Here is a 23,933-nt window from a genome sequence, read left to right on the forward strand (position 1 = left end):
TTTTTTTTTTTTTTTTTAAAAAAACGATTTTTTTTTTACACAAATTTTTTTTTTTTTTTTTTTAAAAAACGAAATTTTTTTTTTTTAAAAAAAAAACGATTTTTTTTTTTTTTTTTAAAAACGATTTTTTTTTACAAATTAATAATTTTTTTTATAATTATAATTTTTTTTTCAAAACCTTTTTTTTTTAATTCATTTACTATTCATGAATAGTAAATGAAAATAAATTAATTAATTTACTATTCACATGAAAGCGACATGATAGCAATTATTAATTATAAGTTACATAATATACCCCTGAAATATTTAATAAATACGACTTTTTTAAAATTTACGTATAAATTTTTGATTCTTAAATATTATTATATTATTATATTCTATTTCAATATTATTATATTATTATATTCTATTTCAATATTATTATATTATTATATTTTATTTCAATATTATTATAATTAAAAATATAGCGTTTTAGCGCTCCCCGGCAGCGGCGCCAAAAACTTGATGATGTAGGGGGTGTATACAAAATAGTATTATTTTTAATACAAAATACTACAAAATATGACACAAGTTTTATTAATTTACGGATGGGATATACCTAAATCTTGCTACAACACTATAGGCAGTGTACCTAATCGTAGAGTAGTGTAGTTTTTAGTAAGTCCGGTTCGTTCCACAGGGAGCTGGTGAAGTTAACGCTATATTATTAAGTTTATTTGTAAAAATATATATATAAATAAGTAGTAGTATTATTATAAAATGGGGGTTTTACCGTTTAATGACCGGTTTGTCGATTTTAAGCGTAAAAATAAATGACAAAAATTAAAGTGCGTAAAATAAATTGCGATAAATAAAATGACAGAAAATAAAATTGCGAGTAATAAAATGACAGTAAATAAAGATACGATGAGAAATATAATAAAAGAATTATGCTTATTTAAACTTCCGTAATCATGATGTTTGACGTGTTGATTTTAATTTATTACCATGGGTTAATTGTCCTTTGTCCTGGTTTATTTGATACATCTATCTGGTTTTTGTCCATAATAGTCCATCGGTCATAAATATAAAGTGCGAGTATCCTCGTCAAATTACCCTTATACCCGAAGTCAAATATTCCAACTGATTAAGGATTTAAACTGTGACGCAGTTATCACTTCTGTCAACAATTACACCAGTTATCACTATATGTAATCCACCCCTGTTTTAATTAGTTTATGAATATTAATTCATCCACTTGATCAGAATGAATAATCAATTACCCAACCCAATTGATTAATTAAATGATTATAACAGATTCCATATGAACATCACTAAATAGGACAACCATAATCATTATTAATTATTAGGTTAATTAATTTGAAGATAGGTTCGACAGACTCCAATGAGTTGTCACTCAATTAGACAATACCCCCCATCTATTAATAGTCAATAGTTCAATTTCCACAAGTGTCGGTCTTTTGCCCAAACCTTAATTATGGTACAAAGCCCAATTACCCAATTTTAGTAATTAGCCCAACATCATGATTACTTCGTTTTAAATAAGCATAATAATAACTTAGCTACGAGACATTAATGTAAAAAGGTTGAACATAACTTACAATGATTAAAAATAGCGTAGCGTTACACGGACAGAATTTCGACTTACACACTCAAACGATCTCTATCATAAATCTTATTATTATCATAATTTAAAATTAAAATTAAGATTATTGTTATATCTTATTAAGTTAACATTATGATAGAGATATAGAATATAGATATTGATATTTGATATTAAGGATAGAAAAAAAAAGATCGAATAGAAAAAGGTCTCCCTTATTTCATCGATTTACATAGCCTTTTATAGGCTAATTGTAAATTGAAATTTTCACTTATGACCCCTTAACTATGCTCAATTAACAACTTTTTATTATTTAATATTATTCTTATTATGAATTATTTAAATATTGTATTTTATTCTTGTGCATAGTTGACTCGTAATTTTTACACCGTTGCGTCGAGCGCTGAAAGTTGGTTCATGCCCCGGTTCCGGATTTTCGAACGTCCTTTCGTATAATTTAATATCTTGTACTTTGCGTTTTGTAACTTGTACTCTTGTCATTTTTAGACGTTCTTCATCAATAATTTGAACCTTTTTGATTGTATCTTGTACTTTTGAGCTTTTTGGACCTTTGCGTCTTCAAATCTTCGTTTTCGCCTTTTGTCTTCGCACTTATTTAATATAACCGATTATTACTTGAAAATGGAACAATTGCAACTAAAATATTGTCTTTCTTGGGGAATAATGCTATGAAATATATGTTCCTTTTTAGCCTTATCAACGGCGCCGCTACTTAGGTTCCGTTGCCTGGTCATAGTCTCTATGTGAGACGCGTTTGACCAAAATTATGTCGCATTCATTTAAAAAGTACAAAACTTACAAAGTTTAGTTTACCAAACGGATCGACAACAAGTTTAAGTTTACAAAAGTTATGAAGTGTAAATGAAACAAATTGCGACATAATTAGTTTAAAATCACGGTTTGCTATAAATAGCGAAAGTATGTATGCTTAAAGTTTGAATCCAAAAGCGCTATCCCTAGCGTATGCATGTATGCTTGACTCCAAGCAAGTAATCAAAGTGTGCGGAAGCATGTATCAAGTAGCCAAGTATGAACCTGAGAAACATATAGAAAACTGTCAACGACAAACGTTGGTGAAATCATAGATGTAGCAATAAACGTTATTTTTGAATCACAAGATTTAGTATTTCCATAAAATTGATCATCCAAAAGTTGCATTCCAAAAGTTTGTTCGCGAGCACCCAATTATCAATGCTTAACATTTCCTTCCATAGAACCCCATCACAATAGTGTTAGAACATACACTGTTTCTTGAAAATATATTTCTTTCGTAAACGGTAGCGAACCGTTTGAATGAGGGTTTGTCAAATCCATATGGATCCATACAACATAAGTTCTCGCTTACACCCGGCAAGTGTAACTAATGATAATCGAATTGAGGATTTTGTTCTAAACTCGCTGTAGAATGTTTGTTTCATCGGACTTGTGCTCAAAACATACAAGTAAGTAGTACAAGATGTAACAAAGTATATGTTTCTCAGCCCACGTTCGGGTCGGGTCCCGAACTATTTTTCTGAAGTTTTTAATCAAATATAAGCATGTTAGAACAAGTTACATGTGAATCGGAGGTGCGTAGCATAGCAAACATTTTTCAAAATTTGACAAAGTAGGTCAGAAGCCAAACACGGCAAATGCCGCGCCGCGGCCCCTGCTGTCGCGCCGCGCCAATAGGCGTGGCCTGGTGCCTGGTCTGTTTTAAAAGTTCGAGTCTCAACCAAACCTCAATTTAGCACAAATCACAAACCGTAAACACTTAGAATACGTATCTTATATCGTTGGAAAGCTCTTTTGACAAGGAATACAACTAACCACTTTTCATCAAGCAAAAACATCAATTACAATAACCGAAATCTCGTCAAGTGATCATTAAAGGTTTATTTTCAAAGTTTCAAGTTCACAAAAAAATGCATTTTAAGATTCGGGAATCCAATTCACACACATGATGTGCCGTTTTGAAGGTAATGAAACATACATTACAACTAAATACTTACTAATAACATTTCATGGCATTCAAAACATCAAAAGTTCGTTTTAAGTCTATCAAACCCTAACTAAAATTCACAAAAATCAATAATCATGTGTTTGAAGTTTTCTTAATCAACCTACGCATTAAAACAAAGCTAGTGATACTTGTAACACAATTAAAACATGAACTTTAACAATTTCACAACATTAACTCTTCCAAAATCAAAGATAAAGCACACCCATTTTCAAGTTCATGCTAGTTACTCCAAAATAACAAATCGAGCAAACAAAACATATATTCATGTTATACTTGAGCCATAGACACTAACTATATATATATATATATATATATATATATGGAACACCATTTCAAGTATATAAAACGAATTTAGAGAAATCTAGTGTTTTAGAAAAGTTACCCAAATGTGATAAAATTGGTACCAAAATGTAGAGGATGAAGAGATGATCACGAATATGTAATTTGTTTTGATGTTTCCTTCTTGATTCGGATTTGGATGATGAATTAATGAAATGGGTGTTTGAGTTCAAAAATGGAAGAGAGAAAAGAGAGAAGAGATGAGGAGGTTGAATGAGTGGTGGTGGTGAAGTGGTTGACTAGTTGACCTAGTCACCACTTTGCTCACTTGGTAACTTTGGTCCCTCAAGTTTCAAAGCGGGTGCGGGAATTAACCCAACGAATATTTTAAAAACGCTAGAGTAATCGGGAGATGTTATAACCAAATAAATGAAATATTTAGAACGTTAGTCAACGAAAGGTACGAATTTAGATAACGGAAGATATTATATAAAAAAAAATGGGCGTTAAAATAATTTAACGAAAAAATGCGGGATGTTACAACTAGCTTCGACATCATATCTTCTAAATTTGGATTTTTATCATCGGTTTGTGGTGGTTTATTTTGAAAAATAGGTCTTTGCTGATTGTAAGTATTGTTGGATACTTGTTGATTGCAAGGACCTTGTTGATTGTTGTATGGAACATTTCGGTTATAATTCTGATTTTGATTGTAGTTTGGTCTTGGCAGTTGATAATTATTCTGATAATTATTTCCAGGCCTTTGGTTCATGTATGAAACATTCTCTCTTTGTTCCATTGTTTGTTCAATACTGAGACAATATTTTGTCAAATGTGGTCCTCCACACTGCTCACAACTAATTCGTATTGAGTGAATATCTTTAGTCATCTTTTCCATTCGTCTCTCGACAGCATCTATCTTTGCAGAAATGAAATCAAAGTCATGGCTAGAATCGGCTCTAGCTGCTTTAGATGATCTAACGATATCTTTTTCTTGGTGCCACTCATGTGAGTGGGAAGCAGTGTTATCAATAATTTTGTAAGCTTCAGTTGCGGTTTTCTTCATAATGGAACCACCATCTGCTATATCGATGTCTTTTCATGTAGTGATGTCGCATCCTTGGTAGAATATTTGTACTATTTGATAAGTGTCTAAACCATGTTGCGGACATCCTCTTAACAATTTTCCAAATCTTGTCCACGCTTCATATAAAGTTTCATTTGGCTTTTGTGTGAATGTAACAATTTCTCCTTGAAGTCTCATGGTTTTAGATGCCGGAAAAAATTGTTTAAGAAAATTTTCAACTAAGACATCCCATGTATCAATTGCCCCTTCAGGTAACGATTCTAACCAATCTTTGGCTTCTCCCTTTAAAGTCCAGGGAAATAACATGAGATATATCTGTTCATCCTCCACTTCTCGGATTTTAAATAGAGTACAGATCCTATTAAAGGTTCGAAGATGTTCATTTGGATCTTCCTTCGGCGCACCACTAAATTGGCATTGATTAGTCACCATGTGTAGAATTTGTCCTTTGATTTCATAATTTGGCGCATTAATATCTGGTTGAGTAATTGCGTGACCTTGGCCAGTGCATTTAGCTCTCATTCGGTCTTCCATACTTAGAGGTTCCAGATTTTCCATGATTAAATTTGTTAAATCTGAATCACTAAGGGATTCTGATATAATGGTTTGTTCCTCGACAATCTCTGTTTGAATGATTGGTGGTTCCGGAGGAAAGATTAATGGTTCAGGATCTCTGAATTGTCCCTGAATATCCTCCGGATTCTCAATTGTGAGGTTGGGTTCAAAAAATGGATTATCGAAAATTTGAATTGGAGTACTTGGTCGACTGGATGACGATTCTAAAGAAAAATCAACGGCGACAACATTGGCTAGATGTCTTGATCGAGTTACAGGTGGTGAACGTATAAAAGGTGTTGAACGTTTTGCTCGGTGCATTCACTGAATATCCTATTAGTTATATAAATAAAAATTATATAAGTTATCAAATTAATAGACTTTTCTGATTTTGCCCACGTTTTGAATAGCCAACAGATGCAGCAGGTACCCAGGACCCTTTAAATCGGAAGCCCACAACTCGCCACTAACAAATCCAACTATTACTACGAACCGCTTAAAATAATTTTTCGTCGAAATTTAAAGAAATTTTAGAGAAGAAATAGAAAATTCTATGTCCTAAAAACTAGAGCGTCGAAATGAAAAAAAAAAAGCGCGTCGAAAAACGTCGAAAAATAAAAGGTCGAAAAATAATAAAAAGAACGTAGCGCGTCGAAACTTAAAAAGTCTAAAAACTAAGAATTAGAAGTTACGTCTAAAGGTATTAAAGCTTAAAGAAATTCTAAATCCAAAATGGCAATAACTTAAAAAGTACTAAAATCTTAAAACGGCGTCGCAAAATTCTAAAGCACCTAAATCTTAGTATAAAGAAAAAGCACTTAAGGGATTTTACGGCAAAGCCTAAAAATATAGAAATAAAAATAACTACGGAAAAAACTATATATTAAAACTAGTTACGAGCGAAAAATATAAATATTACGAATTAACGATTAAAAAGATACAATTTAATAAAAGATATAAAAAATAATAAAATTACATATTTTTATAAAAATATTATTTTTATATTATTATTTTATAAAAGTATTAATTTATATAATTAATAAGGCTAATTAAAACTAAAAATACAAAATAAATAAAACTAAAACAAATTAATTTAATAACTAACCCTAATTAGGGTTTAATATTAATAATAATTAATAATAATCTGTAATTAATGCTGTACCAGAATCAATCCAGACGTGTCAGACTAGGTCATGCGGTCGCATGGATATGGCGTTATATTTTCATGCGGTCGCATGGGTTAGGGTTTCAGGCCAGATTATGGGCTGCTACAGTACCAGGCCCGAAAATTTTTAATTTTTCTGTTTTTATAAAATATTTATATAAACAAATAAAAACTTATATTTTAAAAACTAAAATAAAAATAAAGAAACTTTATAATTTTATATATATATTTAACAAACACTTAAAAATATATATATTTTGTTTTTCTTTTTATATTTTTGTTATTTTTAAATTTTAAAACGTATTAAAACTTAATAAAAATCTTTTTTTTTTAACTTATAGTGTTTCGCTTTCGGCGTTTAAGAGAGATTCCCCGGAAGCGGCGCCAAAAATACTTGGTGTGCGTAGGGGTGTATACGAAATAGCTTATATTTTAGTAGGAAATACTATTAAATACGATACATTTTTACACAAGTTATTTATTTATTTATTTATAGAGTGGATATACCTAAACCTTGCTACAACACTTATAGAAAGTGTACCTAATCGTACAGTAGTGTAGTTTTTAGTAAGTCCGGTTCGTTCTACAGGGATCTAGCCAGGTTTAACGCTATATTTTTAAAACTATATTTGTAAATATATATATATATATATATATATATATATATATATATATATATATATATATATATATATATATATATATAAAAGTAGTATTATTATTATAAAAGGGGGTTTTTACCGTTTAATGACCGGTTTGTCGATTTTAAAACTTTAGTCGCAGTTAAAATCTAATGTAAAATATTAAGAATAAATATAACTTAATTTAAAGCGTAAAGTAAATGACAATAATTAAAGTGCGATAAATAAAAAGTACGATAATAAAAAGTGCGATAAATAAAATGACAGTAAATAAAAATGCGATGAAATATGAAATAAAGGAATTATGCTTATTTAAACTTCCGTAATCATGATGTTTGACGTGTTGTTTTTAGTTTAGTACCATGGGTTAATTGTCCTTTGTCCTGGAATGTTTGATATGTCCATACGGTTTTGTCCATAATAGTCCATCAGTCATAAATATAAAGTGCGAGAGTCTTCGTCAAATTATCCTTATACCCGAAGTCAAATATTCCAACTAATTGGGGATTCGAACTGTAACAAGGTCTTAATACTTTGTTTAATGAATACACTAGGTTATTGACTGCGTGTAATCCAAGGTTTTACTACTTTGTTAACAATTACACCAGTTACCCTTGAATGTAATCCACCCCTGTTTCAACGAGTCTATTGATTATTAATCCATCCCCGTGTCCGGTCAAATGAATAATTATTGGTATTTATAGATATCCCGCCCACGGTACCCAGTCAAGCGTATGTGGTTATATATAAATACGTCAAATTATAAGTCTATATATTAAATTAACGAGGTATCATTTAGTTAATATAAAGCCCATTAATAGCCCATAGTCTAATTTCCACAAGTGTCGTTCTTTTGTCCAAACCCCAATTATGGTACAAAGCCCAATTACCCCGTCTTTAATATTTTAGCCCAACATCACGATTACTTCGATTTAAATAAGCATAATAATAACTTAGCTACGAGACATTAATTTAAAAAGGTTGAACATAACTTACAATGATTAATAATAGCGTAGCGTTACACGGACAGAATTTCGACTTACACACTTACAACATTCGCTAACATACCCTTATTATTATTAAATTAAAATTAAAATTAAAATATATATATATATATATATATATATATATATATATGTGTGTGTGTGTGTGAGAGAGAGAGAGAGATTGAAAATATGTGTACATAAATCAGCTGAAAACTGCGAAATTTATAGATGTGGCCACCAACTTCTTTCCATGCGATCGCACGGAAATTGGTCTTCCTAGCCATGCGATCGCATGGCCTTCTTTTACAGCTCAGGAAGCTTTATTTTCTTGTTTGCCGACGGTTTTAATATATAATATAATATATATATAATTTTAAGAATTAATTATATATTATATTATATTCATGTGTATAGTTGACTTGTAATTTTTAGTCCATTACGTCGCGCGTTGAGAGTTGACTCTGGACCCGGTTCCGGATTTTCGAATGTCCTTTCGTACTATTTAATATCTTGTACTTTGCGTTTTGCGTCTTGTACTCTTGTAATTTTGAGACGTTTCTCATCAATAATTTGAACCACTTTGATTGTACTTTGTACTTTTTAGCTTTTTGATCGTTTGCATCTTCAAATTGTCGAATCTGTCTTTTGTCTTCACCTTTTATTATTTAAACGAATATCACTTGTAAATAGAACAATTGCAACTAAAAGCTTGTCTTTCTTGAGGGATAATGCTATGAAATATATGTTCGTTTTTAGCATTATCAACGGAATATTTCAATAGGAGGATAAAACAAGAAGAAAACAAATAAATAACAGATAATAGCTACAATTAAATCGTACAATTTAAAGACTTTGAGGTCCAACTAATTTTTTTTTTATAATTGATACTTTCGACTGGTGACCAGAATTAGGATAGGAAACAAAATTTATAAAGTTGTTTATGTATGAACTGAATCCGTAAATATATATCTGTTTTTTTATTTTTGTATATATATCTGTATATATATATATATATATATATATATATATATATATATATATATATATATATATATATATATATATATATTAGTAACTGTATTTCATATATATCTGTTTATATAATTATATTCATATATAACTGTATATATATATATTTGTTTATATATATATATATATCTGTTATATTAATCTAATATTTATATATTACAACTAATTATAAATTATATATATATAATTATATATGTATATATATATATATATATATATATATATATATATATTCATTTTAATAGTAACTTAATTATTTTATTTATCATTTTACATTCTTAATTCCAATTGATTAAAGTGTATTTTATTAATTCAAATTATTTTATATACACTTTCATTTATATATATATATATATATATATATATATATATATATATATATATATATCTACATAATCATTTACACACAATTGTTCGTGAATCGTCGGGAATAGTCAAAGGTTAACTGAATCCATATAAACAAATGCAAAAATTTTGAGACTCAGTTAAATAGACTTCGCTTATCGTGTCGAAACCATGTGAAGATTAAGTTTAAATTTGGTTTGAAATTTTTGGGTCATTACAGTACCTACCCGTTATAGAAATTTCGTCCCGAAATTTGAGTGAGGTCGTCATAGTTAACAGTAGAATTGTTTTTTTATGACGAATATGAGTTGATAAATAGAGTTTTATCATTATTGATTAATATCGATAAAACGATTCGATTATGTGATGCGTACGAGTGAAGTTATCACAAAAGAGTGAAATAAATAATTGTAGATTCGTCTTGTCTGGTGACGTAGTCACAGTTGATATCCGGAATTCAAGGAATTTAAAGAAAATCTTTGTGATCTGAATAAGATCTGATCCTTCGGAACTTAAGGAAATTAGGATCCTCTTTGGTTGAATGCGATAATCTATTTCGCTTGCTCTGTCGGATATTTCACTATAAATTCACTCCCTTCATTTCCTTATTTTCATAGTTCACACCTTCTATTCTTTCTCCCTCAATTCAAATTTTTGTTTTCTTTTCTCGACTTTAAGTCAAACGAATAATGATTCAAAATTCGTAGGTATGGAGTTTCGAATGACTAATGTTATAATAGAGAAATTGTAATAGCATGATTTTGATTGGTTAAATTATCAGAATTCAAGAGAAAAGATAGAACTATCAAGAAATTATGTTCTTGATATGTTTATAGATTAGATAGAATGTAAGAGTCGTGTAACATGGCACATGATGACGTTATAATCTGTGAATCATCACGTTCCATTAGAAACTCAGCATGACTTACTGTAATATAATCACGTTGATCAAGTGTCATTATATTATACTAACTCATGCATCAATTTCCAGCACTACTTCAAAATCATTCGTAATTCAAACTATAAGTTTTCAGAGATGTAGAAACTAAAACAGTTTTCTTTTTGATGTATCACCGATATCGTGAAGAGATAAATGATTTCAGATAAGAATAGTTATGGAAATATCTTCAGAGATATCGAGGATATTTATAATGAAAGATTCGATGGTATCTTAGAATTTCTAATATCGATGGATGATGATGAAGATTTGTCCGTAAAGGTGTAGAGTCAGGAGCAAGGTATTCGTTAACGACTTCAGCAGAAACTGAATCATTTGGATCCTTTGAAGGCAGGTTTAGTCTTTGTGATTTGTCCACGGCCTCCTTCATGGTTTGCTCAATCCATTTTTCAGTTCCAACATTTCTGAGCCTTGCCAACATACAATTCTTTATCATCAAACTTTTGACTGTTAAGGTCGTTTACAGTTTTTGTTGCTTCATTCAACTTTTTAAAATTCAGAGTATTGATTCGCAGACTGGGTGCTTTTCAGAATTTCAGAATGGAAGATCATAATTCTAAGAAATAAATGTTATATTTAGAAACACTACGAGGTTCAAAATACTGATTGCTGATTTCCGGTAATTGGTATGACAATTCTCGTTACAAGATGCGGATGAGTATATGATAGGGTTTTGATGAAAAATATAATGGTTCTTCAGAGAGACTTAAGCCGATGAGTAATGAAGTTGCTAGTAAGTTTACTGCTAATGTGGTGGAATATAAACGGTTCTCCGGTAACAATGACGAAAGACAAACTTATAATAGAGTTTATTCGAATGAAAAGTCGAAATTGATTTGCTGAAGCTGTGACAAACTTGACTACTTTGGAAAGGGATTGCAAAGTTATTTTCGGTAATAACAACGCCAAAGGAGCTAGCACATATACATGTTAAACATTTACTCAGGTTCTGAGAGTTTTCAGGTGCATAACTATATGCATCAATCTTTTCTTCTGTGGATGAAGTGCGGTTGGTTCATCCTCTCGATTGAGATGTTTTTATGAATTATGAAAGGTTTGAATGCAGATTGTAATAGTCAAGATATAAATGAGGTTTAAGATGAAATCAAGTAGCAACTTGAAGAAATGTTTAGTTTCATATGTTATAATCTATTATTTAATTCATTTTAACTGTCCAATATTATTAGTCCACAGTCGATAGTCCACAGTTAACAGTACAATAATTCATATATAGTTTAATATATAATATTCGAATTAATTAATACGTATCGTGACCCGTGTACGTGTCTCAGACTGCATATAGATGCGTCGATATGATATGTCTCAGACTGCATTCAAAGTATATATATTATTATAGAATAAACCTCAAACCTGTATAGCTAACTCGATCATTACTGCATATAGAGTGTCTATGGTTATTCCAAATAATATATATAGATGCGTCGATATGATATGTCAAAACCTTGTATACGTGTCCCGATATTTAAAGTGCGTAAAATAAATAACAGAAATTAAATGACGATAAATAAAATTACAAGAATATAAATTGCGATAATTAAATTGCGATAAGTAAAATGTAATCAGTTAGCTAGGAACAGCTAGCTAGGAACAGTTAGCGTGGATTCTTAACAAAAATTTTCATAGTAAATTTGTTTGTTTCTAACAAATTTTATTTTGTCCAATGTTTTCTTCATTATGCCACTTGTTGAATTCTGATAGATCAAAATCCAAATATGAAATTGAATGAAAATGGTTATTTTGCGGTGAACGGATACGTATATCGGTGGTTGTAAATAGGATAGTAAATGACTGTTGAATTAAATTGGAAGAATGTACAATGTAACTTATTAATGTGAAATCTAAATATTTTTAGGGTATTACCTACCCGTTAAAATATTTTCACCATTAACAGTTTGTACAAAAGAATTTTTGATTACAATCTTTATGAAAATATACTTACATATATATTTTCCTCAGATGTAATCATGGATTTTAATGAGTTAATATGATATTAACTCATCTGATTTACCGTTAAAATAAGAATATGTAATCTCTAAAACATTAGAGATTACATAATCGCCATGTCGAACGAAGATAAATGATGTAGAACGATACGTAGAATGATGATTATACTCGAGATACAGAATGAGATGTTGAGGCATGGATTGTTGATTGTACTGGTGCTGTTATTGATGGTACTGTTGATGCCGGTGATGTTTCTGAAGCTGGTAAATTTTGCACCATATTCTCCAAATTGATTACTTAAGCGCGAAGTTCGTTGACTTCTTCTATTACTCCGGGATGATTGTTGGTCGGAATGAGCGGATGAATAAGGTTTAGAATTTTAGATAGAATATACTCGTGGCGAGGTATTCGGGAAATGAGGGTAAAAGTGGTGTTTCGGATTGGTTCGTCGGTAAGTGCTTCAGGTTCTTCGCCAATAGGTGAATTCGGTTGGTGGATGGAAAGAATCACTTTCTTCTTATCTCCAATGACTGAGGAGGCTACGAACCCATTAGATGAATTGGGGATGGTTGATTGGCTGATTCATTCCGGTGACACTGCTTTCGGAGCTTGAGTGAAACTCCATATCGGAATCCGAGGGACTTGAACTAGTGGCGAATTTCATTTCGTTTGATAGAGTAAAAGGTTTTCGGTATGAAAAGATTTTCGGATATCGGATGATATTCTAATTACATAGAATACCTAAATATAGTACAGAAGGTCCCGTAGATTACGGAGAAATTTACGAAATATGTCAGGAAAAGTTTACAGTAACAGATACACTAAGATATGGATTTATCTATACACTATCTATATAATAGAGGCAGTAAGACATGTCTAGACTTTAAGGATGATAAGCAAATAATTTTTGACACGAAATGATAAGCAAAACTTTTGACATGCAGACACAGTCGAAGTCCAGACTCACTAATGCATCTAAACAACTATCAGTTAGACACACTAATGCAAGACCTGGTTCGCTAAGACCACCGCTCTGATACCAACTTTCATGCCCCGTCCTAATCCATCTGGATGAATACATTACATTTGGTTACATCGCGAGGTACTTGACCTCTATATGATACATTTTACAAACATTGCATTCATTTTTAAAAGACAAACTTTCTTTACATCGAAAATTGACGGTATGCATACCATTTCATAATATATCCAACTATAAATGACTTAATAATATTCTTGATGAACTCAACGATTCGAATGCAACGTCTTTTGAAATATGCCATGAATGAGTTCAAGTAATATCTCTAAAATGAGCAAATGCACAGCAGAAGATTTCTTTCATACCTGAGAATAAATATGCTTTCAAGTGTCAACCAAAAGGTTGGTGAGTTCATTAGTTTATCATAAACAATCATTTTCAATAATATAATAGACCACAAGATTTCCTTTATTCAATAATTATACACTCGCAAGTGTTTAAAAATTATTCATATGGATTGAACACCTGGTAACCGACGTTAACATAAGGCATATAGAATATCCCCAAAATAGAAATCCATCTGTATTAATAACTCGAAGTACTAAAGAATACCATTTTCCAGTATGGGGGGAGTTAGGGCCCGTAGATCTACCTTTAGGATTCGAGTCAATTAGGGTGTCTGTTCCCTAATTCTTAGGCTACCAAGCTAAAAGGGGTGATATTCGATTTCGATAATCCAACCATAGAATGTAATTTTCGAGTACTTGTGTCTATTTCGTAAAACAGTTATAAAAGCAGCGCATGTATTCTCAGTCCCAAAAATATATATTGCAAAAGCATTTAAAAAGGGAGCAAATGAAACTCACCATACTGTATTTTGTAGTAAAAATACATATGACAAAACTGAACAATGCATGGTTGACCTCGGATTCACGAACCTATATCATTTGTATATTTATTAATATTCATAGTTGTAATTGAACACATATATATATATATATAAATATATTAGTTATATCATTTTTATGTTAATAATATATATATATATATATATATATATATATATATATATATATATATATATATATATATATATGTATATATGTTTTATATGTTCATTTTGTATATAAAAATATTGAATTTTGTTATGTTATATGTATTAAATATATATATCGTTTGTTTGTTAAAACTAGTATTTGTAATAATACTAAAATGATATTTGTAATGGTAAAATGATAATATTGACAATACTTAATATTACTAATAAAAATAATAATGTTAATAATTCTATTAGTGATAAATATAATGATATTAATAATAAAAAATGTAAAGCTATTAATTTTACTATTACTGATAGTTATGATAATGATTTTAGTAATTATATAATAATACTCATTAACAATACTACTTATAATGATATTAATAGAAGTAATAATATAATTGTAGTGATAATAATAATATTAATAAAAGTAATAAATATGATAATGTTAATAATAATAATGATAATATTTATAATAATACTTATGTTAATAATTATAATACTATCAGTCATAAAATGATACTAATACTAATATTAATGAAAGTAATACTAATTTTTATTATTTTCTTAATAATAATAATAATAATATTCATAATTGTATATAATGTTATAATAATGATAATAAATGATAACTTTTATAAATACACTTATATTAGTAATAATAATAATAACAATAATTATAATACTAGTGATAATTAATATACTTAGTAGTAATAACAATAATTAATAATCAATCAAAATAATAATAACAACAACAATAATAATAATAATAATAATAATAATAATAATAATAATAATAATAATAATAATAATAATAATAATAATAATAATAATAATAATAATAATAATAATAATAAAAGAAATAAATGAGTATACCCTTAGAAAATCTCCTCTAAAAAAGAATTGCTCATGACAGGGCTCGAACCCGGGACCTCTCGCATACCCGTTAACACCTCAGACCATTTAACCATTTCTGTCTTTCTGAAATAAATTCCAACTAATTTTAACTATAACCCGTATTTAAATGTGTTCTACTTCTTCTTCTTATTCTCTTGATTAATCGATCAGAAACCAAAACAATTTTAGTTACTAGATATCAGTTTACTTTAAATTGTATAATTTGAAACAAAAACATTGGAAACAAGTTTGAATTAAAATAACAGAAAGAATAAACCAAAACAAATCAATACTGCGGTTTTTTTTAACATATGAACTCAAAATCAAAATCGAAGATTTCGAACGTTTTAGCTCAAAGTTTCTACATGAACATGGTTTCAAATAGAACTTATAAACTTTCTGTAATCCCAATTTAGCTTGAAATATAAACACGACCACGAATTTCCTCAAGAACAAATCATTGACTTTTTGAAAACGAAAGTTTGACTCGAAAATTCACATTCGATATCATGAATTAAATTTTGAAGCTTTGCAGATAGATCAAATAGATGATTCCTAACTAAACCTCATTAATATATTTTAAGATAAAAATCGAAATCGAATTTTGGTTGAAAATGTGAAGAACAAAGGGTACCGACTGTATTTTTAATTTTTTTGTTTTAATTTCAATTGCACATTGCAGAGTATGATGTATATGATGTAAGATTGTTGTTTATTAATCGTGTTTGAGAGTGACTTGTAACAATATCCGACAGTTACACACATCATATACAGATATCTGGTCGACAGAATATTTCAATAGGAGGATAAAACAAGAAAAATAAATAAATAACAGATAATGGCTACAATTAAATCGTACAATTTAAAGACTTTGAGGTCCAACTAATTTGTTTTTATAATTGATACTTTCGACTGGTGACCAGAATTAGGATAGGAAACAAAATTTATAAAGTTGTTTATGTATGAACTGAATTCGTAAATATATATCTGTATATATATGTATATATATATATATATATATATATATATATATATATATATATATATATATATATATTAGTAACTGTATTTCATATATATCTGTTTATATAATTATATTCATATATAACTGTATTTATATATATTTGTTTATATATATCTGTTATATTAATTTTTGTAATATAAATCTATTAATAAATTTGTGAATGTTATTATTAATTTTAATAAGAATACTAATAATAATAATAATAAAAATACTAATATTAATAATGATAATATCAATAATAATACAATAATTATATTAATAATAATAATACTAACATTAATAATAAATAATAAAAACTATAATAATAATTATAACAATGATAATAATAATCTTATTAATGATAATATTAATTATTTTAAATGTTCAATATAATATTTATATCTAATAATATCACTAATATTAATCACAATAATTAAAATTGCAACTTTACTATTGGTTATAATAATAGTAATGATGTTAACAATGATAACAATAATATTAGTAATTATAATAACTCAAATGTATCCAATTCCATATAATAAGTTTTATTAATATTGAATGTAATAATGTAACAACGATACTTGTAATTACATTTAATATGATATACAATATTATATTATGTGATAATATTCATCTAATATTTATATATTACAACTAATTATAAATTATAAATTATATATATATATATATATATATATATATATATATATATATATATGTATGTATATATATTCATTTTAATAGTAACTTAATTATTTTATTTCTCTTTTTACATTCTTAATTCCAATTGATTAAAGTGTATTTTATTAATTCAAATTATTATATATACACTTTCATTTATATATATATATATATATATATATATATACACATAATCATTTACACACAATTGTTCGTGAATCGTCGGGAGTAGTCAAAGGTTAACTGAATCCATATAAACAAACGCAAAAATTTTGAGACTCAGTTAAATAGACTTCGCTTATTGTGTCGAAACCATGTAAAGATTAAGTTTAAATTTGGTTTAAAATTTCCGGGTCATTACAATATGTCTTTGACAATTTGGTCAATTAATTTATGATTATTTGGACATAAAAATATAATTGAGACTTGGTCATTGAGGGATGCTTATACATATTTAGACATATAATACAATTGAGATTTGAACTTTATTTGGACTTTGGGAGAGGCTGAGCACCCTTCAGTTACTTATTTTTCCGCCACTGCGTGGAGAACCAATGACTAATGGAGTAATTTCAAAAACATTAGAAAAATTATTGAAAATTTTATAAATAAAGTTAAGAGTATCTTCCTTCACAACATGATTGTAAATGAAAGTCAAATGAGTTTTGTATCAACACAAAAAGTGATCCAATGACACATTTAAATCGAAGTTTATGGACGTTACATATGGCATGATATAATCAAATAGAAGATTATTTCTTCTAGTAAGGCAACATGTGTTAGTTAAGCCTAGCAATGAATAATAACGATAAAATAAAAAGGTAACAATACAAGTCTCATACTTTAGCGTACAACAATACTCGATAAAATAAAAAAGGTAACAAAACCAGAATTCATGCTTTATCAGGTAAAAATCCAAAACCATAAGATTTAACATTTAACATCAAAAACAAACTTCATTACCAACCCTATTACAGCCTTTGCAAGCCTAAGCAACAATAGATGGCTTAGAAACAGTTGACAATCAAGACCTCTTCTTAGCCAAACTCTCACTTCGCTTTTCTCACTGCTCCTTCAACCGACTTGCAAGAAGCTTCTGGTATTCAGCAGCCTCTGACTTAGCCTTTTCAATCCTCTTCTTCTTGTCCGCAATTCTAGCCCTCTTCCTTTGCAAAGTCAAAGGTGTCACCAACCTTTGAATCTTAGGAGCCTTACTCACTTCCTTTCCTAAAGTCAAATTCCATATAAAACAAATCAATATCTTATAAAGAAACCATTTTCTTTAGTTTATTAATAATATAGATTTCAAACATTGAGAGGTACTAACCAGCTTTGTTTGTGAACTTGCGTCGGTAAGTGTTGACGTACTTTCTGACATCATCTTCTTTGGAGAGGTTAAGCAGCTTACGAATCTTCGAAGCTCTTTTAGGACCTCTCATCCTTAGCTTTTCAACATCGGTAAGACCAGACAAATCATTTTCACCGTACCCGAGTGATGTGCTTTAGTGAGTAACTCGGTGATCACTTAGATTGTTTCTTTGACTTAGGTGGTAGAAGATATATGAATTTGGTAGTGAAATAGGAAATGTAATAATTTGGTCTTCTGTTTGACTCAAAATGCATAGGAAACGCCCAAGGTTGTTTATGTTATTTTCCATAAAATGCGGTATTTTAGTTTCTTTCTTAAAACGCAAGAGTTGGTAGTTTTGGAACTGAAATATCAATTTGAGTATGAAATGTTAATCAGTCATTTTATTCATTAGTCTTTTCGATACACACAACTGACTTACTGACATATTAATTTAGGCATCAAAGCAAGTTTATTGATATATCTTTCAATATCTGTGACAAGTTGATCGTTTTATATTCACACAAAGTGTTTGATGAAATGACCAAATGAATAACTATAACGTCTTAGTGCATGATAATATACATTTTTGTTTTTGTTTTGAGCAGATGAAGCTACATCGAATCAATGAGTGTTCAATTTGTATTTTTCTTGGTGACGGTTCTTTCATTTGGTGCAACTTTAAGGTTGTAGATAAACTTATTTCTGAATTTTGAGATATTGAATTGACGTTTTTTTAATATGATATTGTGGGTTTGCAGGATGCAGATAGTTGGTTGGCCTCGAGTTAATATGATATCACAGTGTATTCTACATTCTTGGCCCATTTTAATCATTTGACCTATAGCCTATTACTTATTGGTGGACTATGTTATGCTGGATTCTTGACAATATATGGTAAGAATGTTCCATATAATACAAGTTCCAAATAATACATTCTTAATTAGAATGTTAAACTTTTTTAAAACCCTGTTTAGTGCAAAACTTGATCTAAATCATTTTGCAATGCGATATGGTGTCAATTCCATTTTCCTTAATGAGGTTGTTGTACTCCTATCATCACAACTTTAACCCCATTTTTTCTGTATCAGGAATCTTGATGAAAGGTTATTGCTCTAGATATGATGATGATGATGATGATGATGATGATAATGGCGATGATGATGATGATAATCGCGATGATGATGATGATGATGGTCGAAATTCGAAACCCAATAAAAAGAAGTTTAAGAACATTTCATGTATATATATGCTCTAATTTTTTTGCACCTTATTTTTATTTTTTATTAGTTCAGGTGCACTATAATCTTGAGAATGATATTGGCTATGTATAATTACTTTATCATATTAATTACGGGTCCCACCACTGTTTTGAGACGCATTCTCGATAAGGTAGTTTTTCATTCTTTATTTTTTCACAATTGGCTCACTATGGTTGTTGGGTTTTGTTGTCTCTGTAACATATCTTCATTCTCATTAATTTTTTTATGCTCTTTGATATTCTAAAAGGTTTTGATTATTTGCAGGTTTTAACGTAAGTGGTTTTGTGATTTGTAACAAAATTTATCTCTACCTATCTTATACGGAGTATTTTGTGTGTTATCATGTGTCGTCTCTGCCCATTCTTTTTAAAGTTAGGTCACTATCCTACATTGATCAAGAAGGTGTTAATTTTGGCAGGAAATGGTGTAGATTTTCGATTTAAGTTAAATTAATTTTGGTTGATATGTAATGTTTTGTAGGTTTGAAGTAAGATGGCTCATTGGCGAAATGATATCGTATTTGCAAAGGTACATTTTGTGAATTCTGTAACAAATTGCTTATTAACATAATTTTATGAGTAATATATTGTCATATAAGACTGACTTTTATAATAAATTGCTATGCAAATCTAATCTGGAGAATTTGAAAACATGACATATGTTTTAATAACTCTTGGGTCTATATAATTGATCAGGACACTAATAATGTTGATGTTAACCATTTTTTGAATCTTGTTAGCTAAAGATAAAAAGTGCTAATGTGTGATCACAACAATATACCACATGGTAGTTACTTTCTCCAAACTTAGTAAAATTTATAAGTTTTACAAACTGAACTTCCATAAGAAATGAGTTATGATGTTTAAAAGTTCAATATAGCTATTTTTATTATGCTTGTGATCAAAATGAGTCAGATTAAAGACTCTCTCTTATTATACTTGCATTTTGAGAGTATTTGTTAACTACGATGTTGAAAAAGAAATTGTTAATACTTGCTTTGTTTCTTCTGAAAATCAGTATTAATAATATTTTTACCAAATTTCATTTTGCTTGATAACGCAGGTTTGCAACTTCTTTCCCACTGTATCTTCCAGTTCTCATGCAAACTTATTGTTGACTCTGGTTACTTGCATTCTGCTGGTGTTGAGATGTGGAAGGCTGAAATGGTGAGGCCATACTAACTTATGTCATAACCTCTTTGTTTGGGGGGGGTAATTTTGACCCATGAGGGTCTTATTACAAGAAGGTTCCCATACTAATTCCCGCATGAGGGTCTGATCTTTGTTTAAAATTCAGATGATCTGAGTGCTCCCTCTGAATCTTTTTGAGCTGAGTTTGTACAGCTGCTGGGTTGTTGAGCTGCATTTTGTGTGAATTGCATAATGTGTGTTTAGAATACATCATTTGTGATGATGGGCTGCTTCTACTATTGCCCCATACTATTGTATGTATATGTATACTATTGTGTATTTGTTATAGTTTGCTTGCTCATCAAAGAAATAGATTTAGAAATTTGTTAAAGGCATAAAGTTATTAATCCATAAAAATTGCATCGGGTCATACAACTGTTAACCAATCCAATACATCACTCGACACTATATGTTTATAACACACATTTAATTATGTTGTAATTTTAAGAATGTTTTTGAATCAATGGGTTATTCTTTCAATATAGTTTTGTTTAAAGGATGTTGTTTCATTTATTGTTGACTCATCTACAACATTCGAGAACTTATCTAGCTAGAAGAAGGTGTTGATATCAAGATTGACAAGTAGTGAAGACTTTAGAATGCTTGGATAGAGATGATGATGAACTTTGGTGAGATGTGGCAATATGGACCAATAATTACTAAATTACTTTCTCAATATACTAACATTTTTCTCTTTAAATTACATGTTTATTACATAACTTTGCATAAAATCGTAGTGCACGAGTTTATGAAATTGAATTATACATCAAACTGGTGAGGTGGATTCAATGGAGGTAATTACTAGTGATGTTAATCATATACATAGCATATATATTGTATATGTATATTTTATTTGCTAAAGGCTAAAAATAGAAGTTGCGCGAAGTATATTCAAAAGGCTTGACATATCCGCTGAAAGTTAAATCTGCGGATTATGGCGCATTAATAAAAGACTGCGGATTATTTTCGCTAAGTCAGCGCGGATGGTTAGACAATCCGCACACCGCGAATATTCTGGAAACTATAAATAGAGAGTTTGGCCTCTCATTTATAGGTTGTTGTTTCTCCGCCATTTGCCTAGACCTTTGTAATTTTCACTTATGACTTTGCCCAAGGAACATTTACATTGAGTTAAGGTGAATCATGCTAATTAACAATCAAGACCGGGTCGAGGTGGTTGATCACTTGATTAAAAAGTGAAAGACGATCATTAGGGCCCAAAATAATCATCAAATATCTCATTCACCATCTTAATATCATTGCACTCGATCCTTAATTAAGTATCTTTAATATAGGATTGATCAATTGGCGCCATCCGTGGGACACGTTCAAAATTAAACTCGGAATTTTTTGTTTTGTGTTATCGAACAATAAATTGGCTTGTTTAAATCTAATCGTCTATTGTTTTGATGATTCACAGGTGAATATGTTCGAAATTTGTGGCAATTTAATTGTTTGCCAAAATGATAAATGAAAAAGGAAATGTTCGCGATACTGCTGTAACTATGCAAGCAAATGCTCAAAAGAGGGGAAGAAAGCGAAAGTTAGCAAAAATGCTTCAAAATTGGCAGTTCGCGCCAATAAGCTTTCCTAAAATGCAAAGCGAAGATTTCTCTAAGATGCCGATAGTAATATCGTGCAAAATTGCGCAGACTGGAATTACAGTTATGAAAGTTCATGTTGATAATGGCAATAGTGTTGACATTGTTTATGAGCAATGCTTTATTTAACTGCCGAAGAGTATTAGGGCGAACTTAAAACCAACCGCAGCCTCGTTAACTGGTTTTGCGGGTGAATCTTCATTGCCTATAGGGCTATTGTCTTTAAATATTGAACTTTTTGATGAAAATGATGCAAATTTAGTGCGACAAGCACAACTAGATTTCTATGTTATGTGGACTTCTTCTCGCTACAACATGTTATTGGGCAGATCCGCGTTGGGTAAATTCGGAATTGTTCCATCTACCATTCATGGCATGATTAAATTTACAACGCGTAAATGTGTTGCAACGATTAGCTCGGCGAGTGTCATCCCTATTTGTGTGGCAGTAAATGTGAAAAGTGCAGTTCAAGGATCCGCTGATGTCGCGGATAATATGGTAGTGGTTAATCCTGAGTATCCTGATCAAAAAATAAAAGTTGACCTAAATATTAGTGCGGATACAAAAAAGTAGATTGTGCAGTTACTCATGGAGTACATGGATGTTTTTGCTTGGTGCGAGAATGATATGACTGGCGTTCCGCGTCACATTGCAGAACACAAACCCAATGTCAATCCTGCCTTAAAGCCTGTAGTCCAGAAGCGTAGGGGTATGGCCCCAGATCGCACTAAATGGCAATGTGAGGAGGTAACAAAGCTGGTGGCAGCAGGTATTTTGCGCGAAGTTCAATATTAATCATGGATTGCGAATCCAGTTTTGGTGAAATAGCCTGATGGCTTGTGAAGAATGTGCATTGATTTCAAAGACCTAAATAAAGCATTCCCTAAAGATAATTATCTGCTTCCAGAAATTGATTGAAAAGTGGAATCATTGCAAGCTTTTTCGTACAAATATTTTTTGGATGCGGCGAGGGGATATCATCAGATTCCAATGGTTAGGGAAGATGCAGATAAAACCGCTTTCCATACGGGGAAAGATATATTTTCTTATATAATGATGCCTTTCGGTTTAATCAATGCGGGTGCAACATATCAACGGCTAATTGACACTGCGTTTGAAATCCAAATTGGGCGCAACCTCGAGGCTTATGTGGACGATTTAGTAATTAAAAGCACAACGCAAGCGCATATTTTAGACGATATTCAGGAAACATTTGATACATTGCGCAGAATAAATATGAAGCTTAATCCGTCGAAGTGTAGTTTCGGCGAAACAGAAGGAAATTTTTTGGGCTATC

At 30.0% G+C, this 23,933-nt stretch overlaps 1 non-coding gene across 1 annotated transcript; it reads left to right on the forward strand.

Annotated features, from left to right (window-relative positions):
• The first annotated feature begins 5,059 nt into the window (after positions 1–5,059).
• On the forward strand, positions 5,060–5,166 carry LOC139846198 (small nucleolar RNA R71). Its single transcript, XR_011758930.1, has one exon. It is a non-coding gene; the product is annotated as a small nucleolar RNA R71 (small nucleolar RNA).
• Positions 5,167–23,933: the final 18,767 nt, after the last annotated feature.

Source organism: Rutidosis leptorrhynchoides, chromosome 4 (assembly GCF_046630445.1).
Source record: "Rutidosis leptorrhynchoides isolate AG116_Rl617_1_P2 chromosome 4, CSIRO_AGI_Rlap_v1, whole genome shotgun sequence".
NCBI classification, from domain to species: Eukaryota; Viridiplantae; Streptophyta; class Magnoliopsida; order Asterales; family Asteraceae; genus Rutidosis; species Rutidosis leptorrhynchoides.